Here is a 24,203-nt window from a genome sequence, read left to right as displayed (position 1 = left end):
GGGTATTTACATCCAAATCAGGTGAACGGTGTAGGAATTGCAACAGTTTGCATATGTGCCTCCCACTTGTTAAGGAACCAAAAGTAATGGGACAGAATAATAATCATAAATCAGACTTTTACTTTTTAATACTTGGTTGCAAATCCTTTGCAGTCAATTATAGCTTGAAGTCTGGAACGCATAGACATCACCAGACGCTGGGTTTCAACCCTGGTGATGCTCTGCCAGGCCTCTACTACAACTGTCTTCAGTTCCTGCTTGTTCTTGGGGCATTTTCCCTTCAGTTTTGTCTTCAGCAAGTGAAACGCATGCTCAATCGGATTCAGGTCAGGTGATTGGCCATTGCATAAAATTCCACTTCTTTCCCTTAAAAAAACTCTTTGGTTGCTTTTGCAGTATGCTTTGGGTCATTGTCCATCTGCACTGTGAAGCGCCGTCCAATGAGTTTTGAAGCATTTGGCTGAATATGAGCAGATAATATTGCCCGAAACACTTCAGAATTCATCCTGATGCTTTTGTCAGCAGTCACATCATCAATAAATACAAAAGAACCAGTTCCATTGGCAGCCATACATGCCCACACCATGACACTACCACCACATGCTTCACTGATGAGGTGGTATGCTTAGGATCATGAGCAGTTCCTTTCCTTCTCCATACTCTTCTCTTCCCATCACTCTGGTACAAGTTGATCTTGGTCTCATCTATCCATAGGATGTTGTTCCAGAACTGTGAAGGCTTTTTTAGATGTCGTTTGGCAAACTCTAATCTGGCCATCCTGTTTTTTAGGCTCACCAATGGTTTACATCTTGTGGCGAACCATCTGTATTCACTCTGGTGAAGTCTTCTCTTGATTGTTGACTTTGACACACATATACCTACCTCCTGGAGAGTGTTCTTGATCTGGTCAACTGTTGTGAAGTGTGTTTTCTTCACCAGGGTATAGAATTCTTCGGTCATCCACCACAGTTGTTTTCCGTGGTCTTCTGGGTCTTTGGTGTTGCTGAGCTCACTGATGTGTTCCTTCTTTTTAAGAATGTTCCAAACAGTTGTTTTGGCCACGCCTAATGTTTTTGCTATCTCTCTGATGGTTTTGTTGTGTATTTTCAGCCTAATGATGGCTTGCTTCACTGATAGTGACAGCTCTTTGATCTCATCTTGAGAGTTGACATTCCAAATGCAAATAGCACACTCAAAATGAACTCTGGACCTTTTATCTGCTCATTGTAATTGGGATAATGAGGGCATAACACACACCTGGCCATGGAACAGCTGAGAAGCCAATTGTCCCATTACTTTTGATCCCTTAAAAAGTGGGAGGCACATATGCAAACTGTTATAATTCCTACACCGTTCACCTGATTTGGATGTAAATACCCTCAAATTAAAGCTGACAGTCTGCAGTTAAAGCACATCTTGTTCATTTTATTTCAAATCCATTGTGGTGGTGTATAGAGCCAAAAATGTTAGAATTGTGTTGATGTCCCAATATTTATGGACCTGACTGTATACTCAATTATACAGTAAAAACCGCATAGAAAACGCAGTGGATTTTGCTAAAGTCACATTGATTCCACATGGATCGTATTATATATGGTCCACATCAACTCAGGTAGAGGAATGAATCCACACCCTTTTTTTTTTTTTTTCCTCTTGATTCAATGAACTGATGTAACAGGACAATAAAAAGGCTCATTGTACCCGGGGGTCTCCGAACCACTGAGGAAGGAGACTGAGATCCCAGCCAGACGCCATACATCAGCCGGATTTCCATTTCTGTTTTTATATATTTTTAACCACTTCCCGCCACGCTAACGCCGAAAGGCGTCATTTCTGCGGCGCTCCCAGGTCACACTAACGCCAATAGGCGTCATCTCGCGTGAGCCGAGATTTCCTGTGAACGCGCGCACACAGGCGCGCGCGCTCACAGGAACGGAAGGTAAGAGAGTTGATCTCCAGCCTGCCAGCGGCGATCGTTCGCTGGCAGGCTGGAGATGTGTTTTTTTTAACCCCTAACAGGTATATTAGACGCTGTTTTGATAACAGCGTCTAATATACCTGCTACCTGGTCCTCTGGTGGTCCCCTTTGTTTGGATCGACCACCAGAGGACACAGGTAGCTCAGTAAAGTAGCACCAAGCACCACTACACTACACTACACCCCCCCCCCGTCACTTATTAACCCCTTATTAGCCCCTGATCACCCCATATAGACTCCCTGATTACCCCCCTGTCATTGATTACCCCCCTGTCATTGATTACCCCCCTGTAAAGCTCCATTCAGACGTCCGCATGATTTTTACGGATCCACTGATAGATGGATCGGATCCGCAAAACGCATCCGGACGTCTGAATGAAGCCTTACAGGGGCGTGATCAATGACTGTAGTGATCACCCCATATAGACTCCCTGATCACCCCCCTGTCATTGATTACACCCCTGTCATTGATCACCCCCCTGTAAAGCTCCATTCAGACGTCCGCATGATTTTTACGGATGCACTGATAGATGGATCCGATCCGCAAAACGCATCCGGACGTCTGAATGAAGCCTTACAGGGGCATGATCAATGACTGTGGTGATCACCCCATATAGACTCCCTGATCACCCCCCTGTAAAGCTCCATTCAGATGTCCGCATGATTTTTACGGATGCACTGATAGATGGATCCGATCCGCAAAACGCATCCGGACGTCTGAATGAAGCCTTACAGGGGCATGATCAATGACTGTGGTGATCACCCCATATAGACTCCCTGATCACCCCCCTGTAAAGCTCCATTCAGATGTCCGCATGATTTTTACGGATGCACTGATAGATGGATCGGATCCGCAAAACGCATCCGGACGTCTGAATGAAGCCTTACAGGGGCGTGATCAATGACTGTGGTGATCACCCCATATAGACTCCCTGATCACCCCCCTGTCATTGATTACCCCCCTGTCATTGATTACCCCCCTGTAAAGCTCCATTCAGATGTCCGCATGATTTTTACGGATGCACTGATAGATGGATCGGATCCGCAAAACGCATCCGGACGTCTGAATGAAGCCTTACAGGGGCGTGATCAATGACTGTGGTGATCACCCCATATAGACTCCCTGATCACCCCCCTGTCATTGATTACCCCCCTGTCATTGATTACCCCCCTGTAAAGCTCCATTCAGACGTCCGCATGATTTTTACGGATCCACTGATAGATGGATCGGATCCGCAAAACGCATCCGGACGTCTGAATGAAGCCTTACAGGGGCATGATCAATGACTGTGGTGATCACACCATATAGACTCCCTGATCACCCCCCTGTCATTGATTACCCCCCTGTAAAGCTCCATTCAGATGTCCGCATGATTTTTACGGATGCACTGATAGATGGATCGGATCCGCAAAACGCATCCGGACGTCTGAATGAAGCCTTACAGGGGCATGATCAATGACTGTGGTGATCACCCCATATAGACTCCCTGATCACCCCCCTGTCATTGATCACCCCCCCTGTCATTGATCACCCCCCTGTCATTGATCACCCCCCTGTCATTGATCAGGCTCCATTCAGACATTTTTTTGGCCCAAGTTAGCGGAATTATTATTATTTTTTTCTTACAAAGTCTCATATTCCACTAACTTGTGTCAAAAAATAAAATCTCACATGAACTCACCATACCCCTCACGGAAACCAAATGCGTAAAATTTTTTAGACATTTATATTCCAGACTTCTTCTCACGCTTTAGGGCCCCTAGAATGCCAGGGCAGTATAAATACCCCACATGTGACCCCATTTCGGAAAGAAGACACCCCCAGGTATTCCGTGAGGGGCATATTGAGTCCATGAAAGATTGAAATTTTTGTCCCAAGTTAGCGGAACGGGAGACTTTGTGAGAAAAAAATTAAAAATATCAATTTCCGCTAACTTGTGCCAAAAAAAAAAAAATTTCTATGAACTCGCCATGCCCCTCATTGAATACCTTGGGGTGTCTTCTTTCCAAAATGGGGTCACATGTGGGGTATTTATACTGCCCTGGCATTCTAGGGGCCCCAAAGCGTGAGAAGAAGTCTGGTATCCAAATGTCTAAAAATGCCCTCCTAAAAGGAATTTGGGCACCTTTGCGCATCTAGGCTGCAAAAAAGTGTCACACATCTGGTATCGCCGTACTCAGGAGAAGTTGGGGAATGTGTTTTGGGGTGTCATTTTACATATACCCATGCTGGGTGAGAGAAATATCTTGGTCAAATGCCAACTTTGTATAAAAAAATGGGAAAAGTTGTCTTTTGCCAAGATATTTCTCTCACCCAGCATGGGTATATGTAAAATGACACCCCAAAACACATTCCCCAACTTCTCCTGAATACGGCGATACCACATGTGTGACACTTTTTTGCAGCCTAGGTGGGCAAAGGGGCCCACATTCCAAAGAGCACCTTTAGGATTTCACAGGTCATTTACCTACTTACCACACATTAGGGCCCCTGGAAAATGCCAGGGCAGTATAACTACCCAACAAGTGACCCCATTTTGGAAAGAAGACACCCCCAGGTATTCCGTGAGGGGCATGGCGAGTTCCTAGAATTTTTTATTTTTTGTCACAAGTTAGTGGAAAATGATGATTTTTTTTTTTTTTTTTTTCATACAAAGTCTCATATTCCACTAACTTGTGACAAAAAATAAAAACTTCCATGAACTCACTATGCCCATCAGCGAATACCTTGGGGTCTCTTCTTTGCAAAATGGGGTCACTTGTGGGGTAGTTATACTGCCCTGGCATTCTAGGGGCCCAAATGTGTGGTAGGGAGTTTGAAATCAAATTCTGTAAAAAATGACCTGTGAAATCCGAAAGGTGCTCTTTGGAATATGGGCCCCTTTGCCCACCTAGGCTGCAAAAACGTGTCACACATCTGGTATTGCCGTACTCAGGAGAAGGTGGGGAATGTGTTTTGGGGTGTCATTTTACATATACCCATGCTGGGTGAGAGAAATATCTTGGCAAAAGACAACTTTTCCCATTTTTTTATACAAAGTTGGCATTTGACCAAGATATTTATCCCACCCAGCATGGGTATATGTAAAAAGACACCCCAAAACACATTCCTCAACTTCTCCTGAATACAGAGATACCAGATGTGTGACACTTTTTTGCAGCCTAGGTGGGCAAAGGGGCCCATATTCCAAAGAGCACCTTTCGGATTTCACAGGTCATTTTTTACAGAATTTGATTTCAAACTCCTTACCACACATTTCGGCCCCTAGAATGCCAGGGCAGTATAACCACCCCACAAGTGACCCCATTTTGGAAAGAAGAGACCCCAAGGTATTTCGTGATGGGCATAGTGAGTTCATAGAAGTTTTTATTTTTTGTCACAAGTTAGTGGAATATGAGACTTTGTAAGAAAAAAAAAAAAAAAAAAAAAATCATCATTTTCCGCTAACTTGTGACAAAAAATAAAAAGTTCTATGAACTCACTATGCCCATCAGCGAATACCTTAGGGTGTGTACTTTCCGAAATGGGGTCATTTGTGGGGCGTTTGTACTGTCTGGCCATTGTAGAACCTCAGGAAACATGACAGGTGCTCAGAAAGTCAGAGCTGCTTCAAAAAGCGGAAATTCACATTTTTGTACCATAGTTTGTAAACGCTATAACTTTTACCCAAACCATTTTTTTTTTACCCAAACATTTTTTTTTTATCAAAGACATGTAGAACTATAAATTTAGAGCAAAATTTCTATATGGATCTCGTTTTTTTTCCAAAATTTTACAACTGAAAGTGAAAAATGTCATTTTTTTGCAAAAAAATCGTTAAATTTCGATTAATAACAAAAAAAGTAAAAATGTCAGCAGCAATGAAATACCACCAAATGAAAGCTCTATTAGTGAGAAGAAACGGTGAAAGTAGTGTAGTGCCGATTTGTAAAAAAGGGCCTGGTCTTTAGGGGGGTATAAACCTGTGGTCCTTAAGTGGTTAAAGAGCGCTCTTTTTATATGGTCTTTGATATTAACTGCAATCTCACAAACCCGGCTAGCATTTGGACCCTTTAGCTACCTCCAAACACGAGGAGACGCCGACACACACAAGCACTTTGTCCGTGACCTCTGCAAGCACGTGGGACGCCTCGGCTACAGACACCAACATGATCAGCCTGTTATACATAACAGAGTGAAGTTTATCAGCAGGTCGTCTCAAACAAAGGGATGCCCATATTGTGAACCTGAGGCATACATCCATTGTAAAGAGAGAAAAATACCTCCTGTGACTTTACCAGATAAACTTCCTCACTAATCTGAAACATCTAATCGTGAGTAACCTAGATCGACCACTACATTGATCTAGTCTGCCATAAGCCTTTTTGTCATGGTCTTACCTTCTTGCTGTTCTCCTTCGTTTGACATGTGCTGGCGGCCATCTTGGTTTCTGGGTTTCTTGTAGCCTTCCACCCTGCGGCTCCTCCTTCCCACTGGGAGGAGCTGGATGCCTAGCTCATATATATAGGAGGTCTGTGGCTTCAGTTCCTTGCTTGGTCCTCCTGTGTTCACATGCTTCTAAGACTGCTGCTGCTTCTGGTTCCTGATCCTGGCTTCGTCTGACTACCCTGCTGGTTCCTGATCCTGGCTTCGTCTGACTACCCTGCTGGTTCCTGATCCTGGCTTCGTCTGACTACCCTTCTGGTTCCTGATCTCTGGCCTCTCAAAGACTCTGCTTCGGTTTCACCATTCGTTTGGACTTTTGCTTTACAGCTTTATTTTCAATAAAGCCTTCTTATTTTCACTTATCTCTTGTTGTACGTCTGGTTCATGGTTCCGTGACATTAGGACCAAGCCATGAGTTCTGACGGTACAGGGCCATCCTCGCTACCCATGCTGGTTGCCAGACTTGATCAGCAGGATCACCTGTTGGGTCGGTTCGCTGTGGCGTTGCAAACCCTGCTTGAACGCACGGCTCATTTCGCTCCCGTTGCCGATGGGTCGGTTGTCGCTCCTGGGCCCGCTCCTACTGCCGCTCCGGTTGTTGCGCCAGAGTCTACCCCGACACCTGTTGTTGCACCTGCGGTGTTTCGGGGTATGACCGGTTCTGCCCCTCTTCCACAGCGCTTTGGGGGAGAGCCAACTCAGTGCCGAGGTTTCCTTAACCAGGTGGGCATTTATTTCGAGTTGCTGCCACATGCCTTTCCTACTGAGAGATCAAAGGTGGGCTTCTTGATCTCGCTGCTCTCGGACAAGGCCTTGGCCTGGGCCAGCCCTTTATGGGAGAACAACAATCCGTTGGTTGCCGAGTTTTCCGGTTTTGTTGCTTCTCTTCGCAAGGTATTCGATGTGCCGGCTCGTGCTGCCTCTGCTGCGAAGCTCCTTATGTCCATCAGACAGGGTTCACGATCCGTAGCTGAATACGCCATTGAGTTTCGTACCCTGGCAGCAGAGGTGGGCTGGAATAATGAGGCTCTGGTCGCTGCTTTCTCTCATGGTCTCTCGGATGCCTTGAAGGATGAGGTTGCAGCTAAGGACCTACCAGTGGAGCTCGAGTCTCTTATTTCTTTCCTGATTTTGATTGACACCAGACTCAGGGAGAGACCTTCCTTTAAGGAGAGCCTGCGGAGGTCTTCTAACAGATTGGCGCCTACGTTTGCTGTCCCACCCGTGCCTCCCTCTCCTCCCACGCCTCCTGGGGATGACTTGTCTGGGGGTGAACCCATGCAGCTGGGGTTTGCTCGCCTGTCCGAGGGAGAGAGGGTACTCCGGAGACGCGAGGGTCGATGCATGTACTGTGGTCTCGGTGGGCATTTTCGGTTGGCATGTCCGAACCGTCCGGGAAACGCTTGTACCTGAGATCCTGTCGGGGGCAGATCTTGGGTGGAGTCTCCTCGTCCCCGGTTTCCCGTGTTGACAAACCACTGATCACTGTTGTCCTCTCCTGGGTCGGGGGCTCGGTGACGACCCAGGCGTTGGTGGACTCTGGTGCTGGTGGTTTGTTCATTGATAGTGTGTTCGCTGCCGCCAATTCCATTCCTCTGCAGGCTCGAGGTTCCCCACTGGCTCTTGAGGCGATAGACGGCAGACCCCTTCTGTCGTCACACGTGACTCATGAGACCCTTCCAGTGGGGATAGCCATTGGTGCCGTTCACAGAGAGTCGGTCTGTCTCCAGGTTATTTCGTCTCCACACTACTCGGTGGTCTTGGGGTACCCCTGGCTCCAGAAGCATAATCCGACTTTCGATTGGAGATCGGCCGAGATCCTCTCGTGGTCACCGCAGTGTGGGGCTAGTTGCATCCATGGGTCTGTCAAGTTGCTGTGTACTTCCTCGGACTCTCTGTTGCCTCCTGAATACGAGGAGTACCGGGATGTATTTGATAAGGTGCGCGCGGTTGCCCTACCTCCGCACCGCCCATACGATTGTGCCATAGAGTTACAACCTGGTGCCGTTCCTCCTCGTGGCAAAGTCTATCCACTGTCGGTAGCGGAGAATGAGGCCATGGAGGAGTACGTGAGGGAGGCGCTTTCACGCGGACACATTCGCAAATCCTTGTCCCCGGCAGGGGCTGGATTTTTCTTTGTGAAAAAGAAGGGCGGTGAGTTGAGGCCTTGCATCGATTACAGGGGTCTCAATCGCATCACGATCAAGAACGCTTACCCGATACCCTTGATTTCCGAGCTGTTCGATCGCCTTAAAGGGGCCACGGTCTTTACCAAACTCGACCTGAGGGCGGCATATAACCTGGTAAGGATCAAGGCGGGCGATGAGTGGAAGACCGCGTTTAACACCAGGACCGGTCATTATGAATCCTTGGTTATGCCCTTTGGGTTGTGCAATGCGCCCGCAGTCTTTCAGGAATTCATCAACTATGTTTTCCGTGACCTGTTGCAGCAGTGTGTGGTGGTCTATTTGGATGACATCTTGGTATATTCTGAATCGATGGAGGCCCACATTCTGGATGTCAGACGAGTGTTGCAACAGTTACGAGAGAACAAGCTGTTCGGTAAGCTTGAGAAATGCGAATTTCACCGATCCCAGGTAACCTTCTTAGGTTACATCATTTCCGCTGAGGGGTTCTCCATGGATCCTGAGAAGGTTTCGGCTGTCTTACAGTGGCCCCAGCCCAGTGGTCTTCGTTCCCTGCAGCGCTTTTTGGGCTTCGCCAATTATTATCGTAAGTTCATCAGGGACTTTTCCATGCTGGCCAAGCCTCTCACAGATCTGACCAGGAAGGGCAGTAATTCCCAGGTCTGGCCGCTCGAGGCCATCCGAGCTTTTGAGGCCCTAAAGTCCGCTTTTGTGTCGGCTCCGATTCTGTCGCATCCCAACCCTGGGTTGCCCTTTGTCCTCGAGGTGGACGCGTCTGAGACGGGAGTAGGCGCCCTTCTGTCTCAGCGTAGAACACCAGAGGGTCCTCTGCTTCCTTGTGGGTTTTACTCCCGGAAACTGTCTTCCGCGGAGTGCAACTATCAGATTGGTGACAGGGAGTTATTGGCCATCGTGCAGGCCCTTAAAGAATGGAGGCACTTGCTCGAGGGTTCGGTGGTTCCGGTTCTCATCCTGACGGACCATAAGAATCTGACCTACCTTTCTGAGGCCAAGAGATTGACACCACGTCAGGCCAGATGGGCTCTGTTCTTGTCACGTTTTAATTACGTGGTCTCCTACCTACCCGGTTCCAAGAACATCAGGGCGGATGCCCTATCACGGCAGTACTCCGAGCTGTCCAGGGAGGAGTCGATTCCGACTTCGGTCATACCTCCGAATCAGATCCTGGCCGCCATTCGCACCAGCCTGACCTCTCCCCTGGGTGAGCAGATTTTGGCGGCTCAATCTGGTGCTCCCCCTGGGAGACCCAACGGCAGATGTTTTGTGCCTGAGGAGTTGCGCACTCGGTTGTTGCGAACCTACCATAACTCCAAGACCGCGGGGCATCCTGGAAAGAATCAGCTGTCCTGGGCTGTTTCACGTCTGTTCTGGTGGCCTTCCCTACGTTCCGACATCGCCGCATATGTAGCGGCATGCTCCGTTTGTGCCCAGAGTAAGTCCCCTCGGCACCTTCCGTTGGGCCTTCTGCAACCCATAGCCACCGGGGAGCGCCCATGGTCACACCTGGGGATGGATTTCATTGTGGACCTCCCTGCATCCCGAGGCCATACGGTCATTCTCATGATTGTGGATCGGTTTTCCAAAATGTGCCACTGTGTTCCTCTCAAGAAGTTACCCTCTGCACAAGAGTTGGCCACGATTTTTGCCAGGGAGGTCTTCCGGTTGCACGGTTTGCCCAAGGAGATTGTGTCGGATCGGGGGAGTCAGTTTGTGTCCAGGTTCTGGCGCGCCTTTTGCTCCCAGTTGGGGATTCATCTCTCCTTCTCCTCGGCCTACCACCCTCAGTCCAATGGGGCCGCAGAACGATCCAATCAGGCCTTGGAGCAATTCCTTCGTTGCTATGTCTCCGATCACCAAGACAATTGGGTTGACCTTCTGCCTTGGGCTGAGTTTGCCAGGACCACGGCGGTGAACTCTTCCTCTGGGACGTCTCCCTTCATGGCCAATTATGGGTTCCAACCTGCCGTGTTACCGGAGGTATTCTCTCCCCAGGATATTCCGGCTGTGGAGGATCACCTTTCCGTCCTACGTGCTTCTTGGGTACAGATCCAGAAGTCCCTTGAGGCCTCTGCGCAGCGCCAGAGACTCCAGGCTGATCGCAGACGAGCGCCTGCTCCTTCCTACCAGGTCGGAGACCGTGTATGGTTGTCCACCCGCAACCTCAACCTTCGAGTGCCCACTCCCAAGCTGGCGCCTCGCTTTGTTGGTCCCTTCCGAGTGCTTCGCAGGGTAAACCCGGTAGCCTATGCCCTTGCGCTTCCTCCTGGCATGCGGATCTCTAACGTGTTTCATGTCTCCCTGTTGAAGCCACTGGTGTGTAATCGTTTCACTTCCTCGGTTCCTCGGCCTCGTCCGGTCCAAGTGGGCAATCATGAGGAGTATGAGGTGAGCAATATCCTGGACTCACGCCTGGTCCGCGGTCGGGTGCAGTTTTTGGTCCATTGGCGTGGTTATGGTCCAGAGGAGCGTTCCTGGGTTCCCTCCGCAGATGTCCATGCTCCTGCCTTGCTCCGAGCCTTCCACGCACGCTTCCCTCAGAAACCGTTTTTTGCTCCGCGGAGGAGGGGCCCTTGAGGGGGAGGTACTGTCATGGTCTTACCTTCTTGCTGTTCTCCTTCGTTTGACATGTGCTGGCGGCCATCTTGGTTTCTGAGTTTCTTGTAGCCTTCCACCCTGCGGCTCCTCCTTCCCACTGGGAGGAGCTGGATGCCTAGCTCATATATATAGGAGGTCTGTGGCTTCAGTTCCTTGTTTGGTCCTCCTGTGTTCACATGCTTCTAAGACTGCTGCTGCTTCTGGTTCCTGATCCTGGCTTCGTCTGACTACCCTGCTGGTTCCTGATCCTGGCTTCGTCTGACTACCCTGCTGGTTCCTGATCCTGGCTTCGTCTGACTACCCTTCTGGTTCCTGATCTCTGGCCTCTCAAAGACTCTGCTTCGGTTTCACCATTCGTTTGGACTTTTGCTTTACAGCTTTATTTTCAATAAAGCCTTCTTATTTTCACTTATCTCTTGTTGTACGTCTGGTTCATGGTTCCGTGACACTTTTTTCTATATATTGTCCTACATATTGCTACTACCGCAACATATTATTTCATCTGGAAAGCGACATGCTGTTAAGTTGTTGCAACATTGGAAACATATATAGCTATTTCTATTAAGAGTTGCAGTAGTCTTACTGTGGATTAACCATTTACTGGATACATCCCAATTCCTGTATAAACTTGTGAGTAATCTGAATCTAGTACATTATATTAAATAAGCCAACTAAAGGACCGCTTCGTATATTGTTCATTACTGCTACTTACTATTGCAACATATTACTCTACCTGAAAGTGATACATTGTTGCACAACTGGAAATATATTGCAGCCATCTCTACTAATAGATGTTACGGTCCTGCTGTGGATAGACTATTCCGTTGGATATACCCCAATTTATCCTTTTATCCTTGGAGTTTATTACAGTTTTTATTGGATACAACTTCACTGTGGATGTTCTAATACGGATGAATTATTTATTGGATGGACTATAATTTATATATATTTTTTCACTAGTCTTTGTCCCATATTTTATTTTTACACCTATTGTGGTCCGTAATTGCTGCACTATCTGTGGGATGAACTTTAATTAATTTTTTGCATAATTTTTTGCATAATCTTTTGCACATTTTTGCACAATATTTTGTGTTTATGGATGTCAATGTCAAGTATTAATAATATATATAGGAGTAATTTTAGAGTTTTTATGTAATCCTGTAATAACTGTTGGATGAATTGTATCATATACAGATTGATACATATACCCCAAACGGTACTGATCAAGTGTTCCACAAAGAATATCTGGGATATCCACTATAGGGATCCAATCATATTTTTTGGTCCCTGTCGTTGAAATCTGATACTTTCTGGACAACTATTTATCTATATTATATATCTACCTCACATATTGTACTTCTACCTAATAAATTACCTAAGACTATAGGAACATACGCTCGTAAGTGTTGGATATAATTCTTCCTAATGAGGTGTGCACAACCATTATATATTTTATATCTATTTTCTGTCTTATAGACTGGGTGAGTCTATATTGATTGGGGCACCCACTCCATATACAACTACCAGGTGAGCCATCACAAACCATAACTGTTTTTCCTTTCTATATATCTACCTACCTATATATGTTTCTAATTGTCTATCTTTCTACTTTTTTTCTTTCTTTCTGTCTTTCTTTCTTTCTATCCATCCATCTATCCAACAATCTGTCCATCGATCTATCAATCTATCTATTTATCTTTTATCTAGCAGGTTTTTTTAAGTACCCAGCTTTCCAGAAGCTATTAAATCCCATCAAGCTAATAAAAGCCTATGAAGCTATTAATCAAAGCGTATGAATCGCACAAACCTCTTCGAAACTTTAAAAGATCTATCTATCTATCTTCTAATAAGCCAGCAGGCGATCATTTTGTACAAACACTTGCCAAATTTAGAAGTCCACAATGTATAGTCAGCCTAATGCACGAGCAGCCCAATTTTTACAGCGTCTTTTCTTATTCCAATTTTTCATACTTCTCTGAATAAGGTTTAACGTCCCCAAAAGAACCGATAGCTTTTGTTGTGTAAAACTGTTTTTTCTCAATATTTTGGATATACAAAACAATAACATTATCAGACATTACATACAAATATATTTTCATATACATTCAAAGTAAAAGTTACAACGTTAATCAAACCTTCTGTAACAAAGTTATGTAAAACAAACAAAAACATTATCAGGCACTAGATACAATTACATTTTTACATACATTCAAAGTAAAAGTTACAACTAGTGTTGGGCAAGCATGTTCCGCCAAACACCAGATCGGCTCGAGCATCGCTATGCTCGGCACATCGATGAGTTCAGCCGAACACCGCGTGTACTCGAGCACGATGCTCGAGTCAGTGTATTTAAATCTAATTTAGCCTCTATTTCTATGCAGAAGATCGCTGTACAGTGAGGGAATCCCCCAGTGTGAGTCCGCGGCTTAGGAGTTCCTGCTCTGACTTCTACTGTACTGATGATTGCTCTGCGACGGCAAATTCTAGCGCCAGTTATTGTAACGGGCATAATGTCTAGTTATTAATAAATATGTAATTGTAGAGCCAAACAGCTGACATAAATATCCATGTGTCAGTTATTCATTTATATCTTATTTCTAGGAAGAAATAACAGAGGAACAATATAGAATTCTAAGAAAAAAAGGAAACAACCTTGTTATTTCAGGAGGAATATAAGTATTCAGTAAAAAGGGCTCTTCATGAGAGATAACAAGACCTCTTTAACACAAATTAGCGATGTATTTATTGTCAAAAGAAAAAACGGCCTACATTTTTATATGTTTTACATATCTTTGTTACAGAAGGTTTGGTTAAGGCCTCATGCACTCGACAGTATTTTTTTACGATCCGCAAAACGGGGTTCCGTTGTTCCGTGATCCGTTTTTTTTTCCGGGTTTCTTCCTTGATTTTTGGAGGATCACCAGACAAGAAAAGTGAAAAAAAAAATCTAAGTCAAGTTTGCCTTGAAAATGATAGCAAAAAAACGGACACGGATCACTCACGCGGATGATAATCTTGTGTGCCTCCGTGTTTTTTCACTGACCCATTGACTTGAATGGGTCCGCAAACCGTTGTCCGTCAAAAAAATAGGACAGGTCATATTTTTTTGATGGACTGGAAACACGGATCATGGACGCGGATGACAAACGGTGCATTTTCCGAGTTTTTAACGGACCCATTGAAAGTCAATGGGTCCGCAGAAAATCACGGAAAATGGAACAACGCTGTAAATTTTTTACTTTGCCTGCATATAAAAATGCATTTGTACGCAATGTCTGATAATGTTTTGCATAACTTTGTTGCAGACGTCTTGGTTAACGTTGTAACTTTTACTTTTAATGTATGTAAAATGTAATTGTATGTAGTGCCTAATAATATTTTTATGTGATTTACATAACTTTGTTACAGAAGGTTTAGTTAACATTGTAACTTTTACTTTGAATGTATGTAAAAATGTATTTGTATGTAATGTCTGATAATGTTTTTATTTGTTTTGCATATCCAAAATATTGCGAAAAACAGTACTACACCACAAAAGCTATCGGTTCTTATGGGGGCGTTGAACCTAATTCAGAGAAGTACGAAAAATTAGAATAAGAAAAGACGCTGTAAAAATTGGTGCTCCTTATGCATTAGGCTGACTATACATTGTGGACTTTTAAATTTGGCAGGTGTTTGTACAAAATGATAGCCTGCTGGCTTATTAGAAGATAGATAGAAAGATAGATAGATAGATAGATAGATAGATAGATAGATAGATAATAGATAGATAGATAGAGAGATCTTTTAAAGATTTTAAGAGGTTTGTGCGATTCATACGCTTTTATTAATAGCTTCATAGGCTTTTATTAGCTTGATGGGATTTAACAACTTTGGGAAAGCTGGGTACTTCAAAGAAACCTGCTAGATAATAGATACATAGATAGCTTGATAGATAGATAAATTGTTAGATATATTTTTAGATAGATAGATGGATAGATAGATAGATAGATAGATAGATAGATAGATAGATAGATAGATAGAAATAAAGCGGAAAGATAGACAATTAGAAAGATATATAGATCGGTAGACATATAGATATAGTGATAGAAAAATAGAAAAATAGAAAGATAGATAGATAGATAGATAGATAGATAGAAAGATAGACAGTTAGATAGATAGATAGAAAGATAGACAGTTAGATAGAAAGATAAATAGATAGATGTTTGATAGATAGCCATGTTATAGAAAGATAGGTTGTTGATAGATAGATAGATAGATAGATAGATAGAAATATATATAACAAGGATGTGTGATATATAGATGTGTGATAGATAGATTGATAGATAATAGATAGAATATTTATCTAGACAGGGAGATAGGATAGATAGATAGATAGATAGATAGATAGATAGATAGATAGATAGATAGATAGATTGGTAGACTGTTAGATAGATGAATAGATACATGTTTAGATAGATGGATAGATAGAAAGATAGGACATTAGATAGATATACAAAGCTAGATAAATAGATAGATAAATAGATTGGTAGATAGTTAGATAGATAGATAGATAGATAGATAGATAGATAGATAGATAGATAGAAAGATAGATAAATAGATGTGTGATAGATAGATAGATAGATAGATAGATAGATAATAGATAGAATATTTATCTATTGAAAGTTAGATTCGGCTTAGATAGATAATTAATTAGAACAGGACCTTCAGTGAGATCCGCTCTGACATCAGTTTTTTTGGCGGGGCTGGGAGGGTTTGTGGGGGGGGGGTGGGCGGGGTTATGGGTCGTGATAGGGGCTCATCAAAGGTCCTAGATAAAATAGATAGATAAATTGATAGATAAATTGATAGAAAGATAACAGATAGATAGTTATATAAATATATTAGAACATGCCCTTACCTGTCTGATATGTGAACCTCTATTCAAAGGCTATGAAATAGGGCAAATGAGTAGACAGAATCAGCCCTGAAATTAGCTATTGGTAATATTTATAAATGATACATATCTGTGCTAGATGCGTTGATCAAATATTTTGCTTAAATCATGACAGCCTTCGATTTATTAAACACGATCATATATAATTAAAAGCAAATTTCAAAGATCACAGGTCCACTAACAAAGGGACTTCTGCCTTGTGGGACCTTCAATGACATCACGATGGGCAAGGTTATGGGCGGAAATTGGGGCGTTTCGGTGACATCATAAAAGGTCTTTTAGCTTTTAGGAAGATAGAAGGATCAATTAGCCGCTGCCAATATTTATAATAGCTTAGTAAGAGGTTAATATAAGCTTAATAGCATTTTATTTTTAAACATATTAAACTTAATTAAATTACTGACGTGTTGGACTGCCTCGTATACCTTCCAGGACCTTCGGTGACATCATCAAAGGTCTATAGATAGATAGATGAATCAAATAACTTGGCAATATTTATAATAGCTTAATAAAAGTTTAATATAAGCTTAATATCATTTTATTTTTAAACATATTCAACTTAATTGAATTACTGAAGCTTTACCGGATCTAAAATAATAAAAAGGGGATTTGAATGGGCGGTATTTTACATGTGGTTTGGGCGGGATTGTGGGCGGGGTTATGGGTGGAGCGGTCAGGGTTATGGGTGGGAAAGGGTCGTGGTCACCTGTCACTTTGGGTTTGACAAGTTTTACCGAGGCTATACTACTCGCAGGGAATCCCTGTGATGTCCTCACTGACATTGTATGTTTCCCTAGCAATGCAGAAGCCAAACACCCGCACTGCGCTTCATACAAGCTCTGTTTTCAGAGTTTTCTGGGACAGAGCACTTATTATTTCAGTTCCCTCTGGCGGCCATATCCCACTGATGACACATGGAGTCAACACGCATAATAACGAGGTGCAGGCACAAGGTTCCTCTCATCAGCCCATTGGTTTAGGTACTGTGGTCATGAAGGGGTTAACCTTTCAGAAGATGCATTTCATGGAGAGAGAAAAACTATAAAACAAGGAATGTGCTTTATGGTATGTTAATTTTAAATAAAGTGAGCAACAGGGCATTATGAGAAACATACAAATGTTAAATACTACACCAGCTATGCACAATATTTGTTCAAACTTCCCTAGAATCCAGAACCCGCATCCTTCTGGGGATATATTAACAAAAAGTCATTCAATTTACATCTCTACTTTGTCATTGGTGGCCTCATGGAATGTGTTTCAATGGTTTATTAATGCAGACATAGTCAGACCCCGTGGAATTGTACAGCATACATCTCTCTTCAAGAGAGATTTATTTTAATATTCTCTGCTATTTTAGCAGAAGATTTCAATAGCAGTTTTACATTTGTAAGCCTCAAATTTTCTGGCCATTTGCTATGTTACAAGATAGCAACGTGTGATGGAAATAATAATAATAATAATAATAAATGAGTAAACATGTGAGAGATTATAGGAAGTAACCAAACGTGTTGGTACAATACAAATGATTGCTGAATTAGCTATAAAACGTCAATGAGACTGATGTTATGTCATTTGCATTCTGGTTGATGAGACGTTAATAATCAGAAACAAAAAGATTGTATTGTTTATGCATCTGAGTCAAACTTTGCTGAAATTAAGCCTTAATGAGTTGGTAGCAGCGAGTGTGTTATACACAGATCGTCTTTTCCAGATAATAATAATTTTTACATCTCATTTACAAGACGAACATGTATCAAAAAGAAAAATCTATTCTCCAAAGAAAATGCACCTTAATTAGCATTTGTTATATTTTTATCTGTTGACTTGTCAGTGGCAGTTCTTAATTTCCCCCTGATATGGAACATGATTTCATGACAGGCAGGTGCTTCTCTCATTAGGTGTTTTTCACAAGACTTATCATTCATGTCAGGACAGATCAATCAATCTAGGGAGATTTTTAAATAACTCATAGACAACTCAGGTAATTGTTAAGATTTGAGACTTTAGAATTTGTCATTCTTGGCTCTCTGCTCCGAAATAGTTCAGTGTATAATTTCGGCAGTTTAGAGTGGGCACAGGTGGGTAGAGCTGTGGAAATCTCTGTTTCATTTATATAATTCACCTATGAAAATTTTCAGAGGAATTTAGGCTTAAAACATTAGGCTAATTTCTACTGTACTGTTGTCTGGGATTATTATAGCTCCGCCCCCCCCCCCAGAAATAGTCCCACTAAGATTGATGCCTATTCATTTGTCTTTTTGTGTCTGTGCCGTAATTCACTAAAAATCATTGGTGTTTCAGAGTTATTATGATATACTGTATATATATATATATATATATACACATGTATATACAGTATGTCATTGGTTTCAGGAATGCACCATCTGGATAACGTGCTGCAGCTTATATGTATACAGTCACTGGTGGCAGTGGATACTTTGCAGAGGGAAGAAAGCACTTTAGGGTTCATTCACACGTCCGCACTTTGGGTCCGGATCCGTGCAGACAAGAATAGGCATTTCTATTGGGGTTCTGGCCGGTGTTTTGCGGATCCACAAAACACTGCGGACCTGTGAATGGACCCTTATGGGGAGAAGAATACATACCTTTCCATCCTGCTACCAGCTTCACTCCTCCGCTGTCTGTGAAGCTGTCATTAGCTCCTCTTCCGGATGGACTGAAGTTGCCGACGGCTTCACACATAGCACAGGAGTGCAGCTGCTAGGTGTATGGAAAGGTAAGCTCTTCTAAACAGCCTGATTTGCATAAAGATAACAATCCTCATATCTCAAGAATGCTGCAAGCTGTAAAGATACATAAAGTATGGTTTTCATCAGCATGATCAACCCTACCAGGCAATACTCTTCCTAGAAACCATGAGTAGTGCCACCTGGCAGACAATACTCCTGCATATTTTTTGGTCTCCCTAATAATAAAGAGCATCCCAAAGAGTACCCCACAAGGCAAGTCAATTAAGTAAGACAAATCTCTCTCTCGAGATATTCTGATTCTCTTGTCTGTCTAGAAAGAGACCTAGATTGCATTTCTCACTGAGAGAGGTATATGTTTTGTGGGATGCCGTAATTCTCTTGTCTACCTTTCAGTTGAATGTTAATTTGGAGGTCTCTCTGGTTTACCTGAAGTTGATCGTTGCATTGCTAAAGGTGATGTCTGTTTTAGCTATCCTCAGGTGAATAGGAAGGAACTCTCCTATTGAAGGGAGACAGCAGGAGCTAGAATTATACCTACTAACTGCTGCAGCACAGCAGCAATATGAACACTGCATTCTTTTAACAGAAAATGCCTTTTAACCACCTCAGCTCCCAGTGCTTAAACACCCTGAAAGACCAGGCCACTTTTTACACTTCTGACCTACACTACTTTCACCGTTTATTGCTCGGTCATGCAACTTACCACCCAAATGAATTTTACCTCCTTTTCTTCTCACTAATAGAGCTTTCATTTGGTGGTATTTCATTGCTGCTGACATTTTTACTTTTTTTGTTATTAATCGAAATTTAACGATTTTTTTGCAAAAAAATGACATTTTTCACTTTCAGTTGTAAAATTTTGCAAAAAAAACGAGATCCATATAGAAATTTTGCTCTAAATTTATAGTTCTACATGTCTTTGATAAAAAAAAAATGTTTGGGTAAAAAAAAAATGGTTTGGGTGAAAGTTATAGCGTTTACAAACTATGGTACAAAAATGTGAATTTCCGCTTTTTGAAGCAGCTCTGACTTTCTGAGCACCTGTCATGTTTCCTGAGGTTCTACAATGGCCAGACAGTACAAACACCCCACAAATGACCCCATTTCGGAAAGTACACACCCTAAGGTATTCGCTGATGGGCATAGTGAGTTCATAGAACTTTTTATTTTTTGTCACAAGTTAGCGGAAAATGATGATTTTTTTTTTTTTTTCTTACAAAGTCTCATATTCCACTAACTTGTGACAAAAAATAAAAACTTCTATGAACTCACTATGCCCATCACGAAATACCTTGGGGTCTCTTCTTTCCAAAATGGGGTCACTTGTGGGGTAGTTATACTGCCCTGGCATTTTAGGGGCCCAAATGTGTGGTAAGGAGTTTGAAATCAAATTCTGTAAAAAATGACCTGTGAAATCCGAAAGGTGCTCTTTGGAATATGGGCCCCTTTGCCCACCTAGGCTGCAAAAAAGTCTCACACATCTGGTATCTCTGTACTCAGGAGAAGGTGGGGAATGTGTTTTGGGGTGTCTTTTTACATATACCCATGCTGGGTGAGATAAATATCTTGGTCAAATGCCAACTTTGTATAAAAAAATGGGAAAAGTTGTCTTTTGCCAAGATATTTCTCTCACCCAGCATGGGTATATGTAAAATGACACCCCAAAACACATTCCCCACCTTCTCCTGAGTACGGCAATACCAGATGTGTGACACTTTTTTGCAGCCTAGGTGGGCAAAGGGGCCCATATTCCAAAGAGCACCTTTCGGATTTCACAGGTCATTTTTTACAGAATTTGATTTCAAACTCCTTACCACACATTTGGGCCCCTAGAATGCCAGGGCAGTATAACTACCCCACAAGTGACCCCATTTTGGAAAGAAGACACCCCAAGGTATTCGCTGATGGGCATAGTGAGTTCATGGAAGTTTTTATTTTTTGTCACAAGTTAGTGGAATATGAGACTTTGTATGAAAAAAAAAAATAAATAAAAAATCAGCATTTTCCACTAACTTGTGACAAAAAATAAAAAATTCTAGGAACTCGCCATGCCCCTCACGGAATACCTTGGGGTGTCTTCTTTCCAAAATGGGGTCACTTGTGGGGTAGTTATACTGCCCTGGCATTTTCCAGGGGCCCTAATGTGTGGTAAGTAGGTAAATGACCTGTGAAATCCGAAAGGTGCTCTTTGGAATGTGGGCCTCTTTGCCCACCTAGGCTGCAAAAAAGTGTCACACATGTGGTATCGCCGTATTCAGGAGAAGTTGGGGAATGTGTTTTGGGGTGTCATTTTACATATACCCTTGCTGGGTGAGAGAAATATCTTGGCAAAAGACAACTTTTCCCATTTTTTTATACAAAGTTGGCATTTGACCAAGATATTTCTCTCACCCAGCATGGGTATATGTAAAATGACACCCCAAAACACATTCCCCACCTTCTCCTGAGTATGGCGATACCAGATGTGTGACACTTTTTTGCAGCCTAGATGCGCAAAGGGGCCCAAATTCCTTTTAGGAGGGCATTTTTAGACATTTGGATACCAGACTTCTTCTCACGCTTTGGGGCCCCTAGAATGCCAGGGCAGTATAAATACCCCACATGTGACCCCATTTTGGAAAGAAGACACCCCAAGGTATTCAATGAGGGGCATGGCGAGTTCATAGAAATTTTTTGTTTTTTTGGCACAAATTAGCGGAAATTGATATTTTTAATTTTTTTCTCACAAAGTCTCCCGTTCCGCTAACTTGGGACAAAAATTTCAATCTTTCATGGACTCAATATGCCCCTCACGGAATACCTGGGGGTGTCTTCTTTCCGAAATGGGGTCACATGTGGGGTATTTATACTGCCCTGGCATTCTAGGGGCCCTAAAGCGCGAGAAGAAGTCTGGAATATAAATGTCTAAAAAATTTTACGCATTTGGTTTCCGTGAGGGGTATGGGGAGTTCATGTGAGATTTTATTTTTTGACACAAGTTAGTGGAATATGAGACTTTGTAAGAAAAAAAAAAAAAATTCCGCTAACTTGGGCCAAAAAAATGTCTGAATGGAGCCTTACAGAGGGGTGATCAATGACAGGGGGGTGATCAATGACAGGGGGGTGATCAATGACAGGGGGGGTGATTAATGACAGGGGGGTGATCAGGGAGTCTATATGGGGTGATAACCACAGTCATTGATCACGCCCGTGTAAGGCTTCATTCAGACGTCCGTATGCGTTTTGCGGATCCGATCCATCTATCAGTGGATCCGTAAAAATCATGCGGATGTCTGAATGGAGCTTTACAGGGGGGTAATCAATGACAGGGGGGTGATCAGGGAGTCTATATGGGGTGATCACCACAGTCATTGATCACGCCCCTGTAAGGCTTCATTCAGACGTCCGGATGCGTTTTGCGGATCCGATCCATCTATCAGTGCATCCGTAAAAATCATGCGGACATCTGAATGGAGCTTTACAGGGGGGTAATCAATGACAGGGGGGTGATCAGGGAGTCTATATGGGGTGATCACCACAGTCATTGATCACGCCCCTGTAAGGCTTCATTCAGACGTCCGGATGCGTTTTGCGGATCCGATCCATCTATCAGTGGATCCGTAAAAATCATGCGGACGTCTGAATGGAGCTTTACAGGGGGGTAATCAATGACAGGGGGGTAATCAATGACAGGGGGTGATCAGGGAGTCTATATGGGGTGATCACCACAGTCATTGATCATGCCCCTGTAAGGCTTCATTCAGACGTCCGGATGCGTTTTGCGGATCCGATCCATCTATCAGTGCATCCGTAAAAATCATGCGGACATCTGAATGGAGCTTTACAGGGGGGTAATCAATGACAGGGGGGTAATCAATGACAGGGGGGTGATCAGGGAGTCTATTAGTGCATCCGTAAAAATCATGCGGACATCTGAATGGAGCTTTACAGGGGGTTGATCAATGACAGGGGGGTGATCACCACAGTCATTGATCATGCCCCTGTAAGGCTTCATTCAGACGTCCGGATGCGTTTTGCGGATCGGATCCATCTATCAGTGCATCCGTAAAAATCATGCGGACATCTGAATGGAGCTTTACAGGGGGGTAATCAATGACAGGGGGGTGATCACCACAGTCATTGATCATGCCCCTGTAAGGCTTTATTCAGACGTCCGGATGCGTTTTGCGGATCGGATCCATCTATCAGTGCATCCGTAAAAATCATGCGGACATCTGAATGGAGCTTTACAGGGGGGTAATCAATGACAGGGGGGTGATCACCACAGTCATTGATCATGCCCCTGTAAGGCTTCATTCAGACGTCCGGATGCGTTTTGCGGATCGGATCCATCTATCAGTGCATCCGTAAAAATCATGCGGACATCTGAATGGAGCTTTACAGGGGGGTGATCAGGGAGTCTATATGGGGTGATCACCACAGTCATTGATCATGCCCCTGTAAGGCTTCATTCAGACGTCCGGATGCGTTTTGCGGATCCGATCCATCTATCAGTGGATCCGTAAAAATCATGCGGACGTCTGAATGGAGCTTTACAGGGGGATAATCAATAACAGGGGGGTAATCAATGACAGGGGGGTGATCAGGGAGTCTATATGGGGTGATCACCACAGTCATTGATCACGCCCCTGTAAGGCTTCATTCAGACGTCCGGATGCGTTTTGCGGATCCGATCCATCTATCAGTGGATCCGTAAAAATCATGCGGACATCTGAATGGAGCTTTACAGGGGGGTGATCAATGACAGGGGGGTAATCAAGGACAGGGGGGTGATCAGGGAGTCTATATGGGGTGATCAGGGGTGATCAGGGGCTAATAAGGGGTTAATAAGTGACGGGGGGGGGTGTAGTGTAGTGTAGTGGTGCTTGGTGCTACTTTACTGAGCTACCTGTGTCCTCTGGTGGTCGATCCAAACAAAGGGGACCACCAGAGGACCAGGTAGCAGGTATATTAGACGCTGTTATCAAAACAGCGTCTAATATACCTGTTAGGGGTTAAAAAAAACACATCTCCAGCCTGCCAGCGAACGATCGCCGCTGGCAGGCTGGAGATCAACTCTCTTACCGTCCGTTCCTGTGAGCGCGCGCGCCTGTGTGCGCGCGTTCACAGGAAATCTCGGCCATCGCGAGATGACGCGTATATGCGTGACTGTGCGCAGCGCTGCCACCTCCGGAACGCGATCCTGCGTTAGGCGGTCCGGAGGTGGTTAAACATGTGAATGTAGTAGAGCTAGAAAATCAGCTAAGCCATCTCACATATACAACTAGCTCTTTCACGACAAGACTTTTATCAAAGAAAAACAGATGAGAACAGCTTTTCTAGTTGCAAGGCCTTGGGAAAACCTCTGGGTGGGTACTATTTCTATTTTGGAGACCAATTGATATACG

Source organism: Bufo bufo, chromosome 2 (genome assembly GCF_905171765.1).
Source record: "Bufo bufo chromosome 2, aBufBuf1.1, whole genome shotgun sequence".
Lineage (NCBI taxonomy): Eukaryota > Metazoa > Chordata > Amphibia > Anura > Bufonidae > Bufo > Bufo bufo.
Note: the sequence above shows the minus strand (reverse complement) of the source record.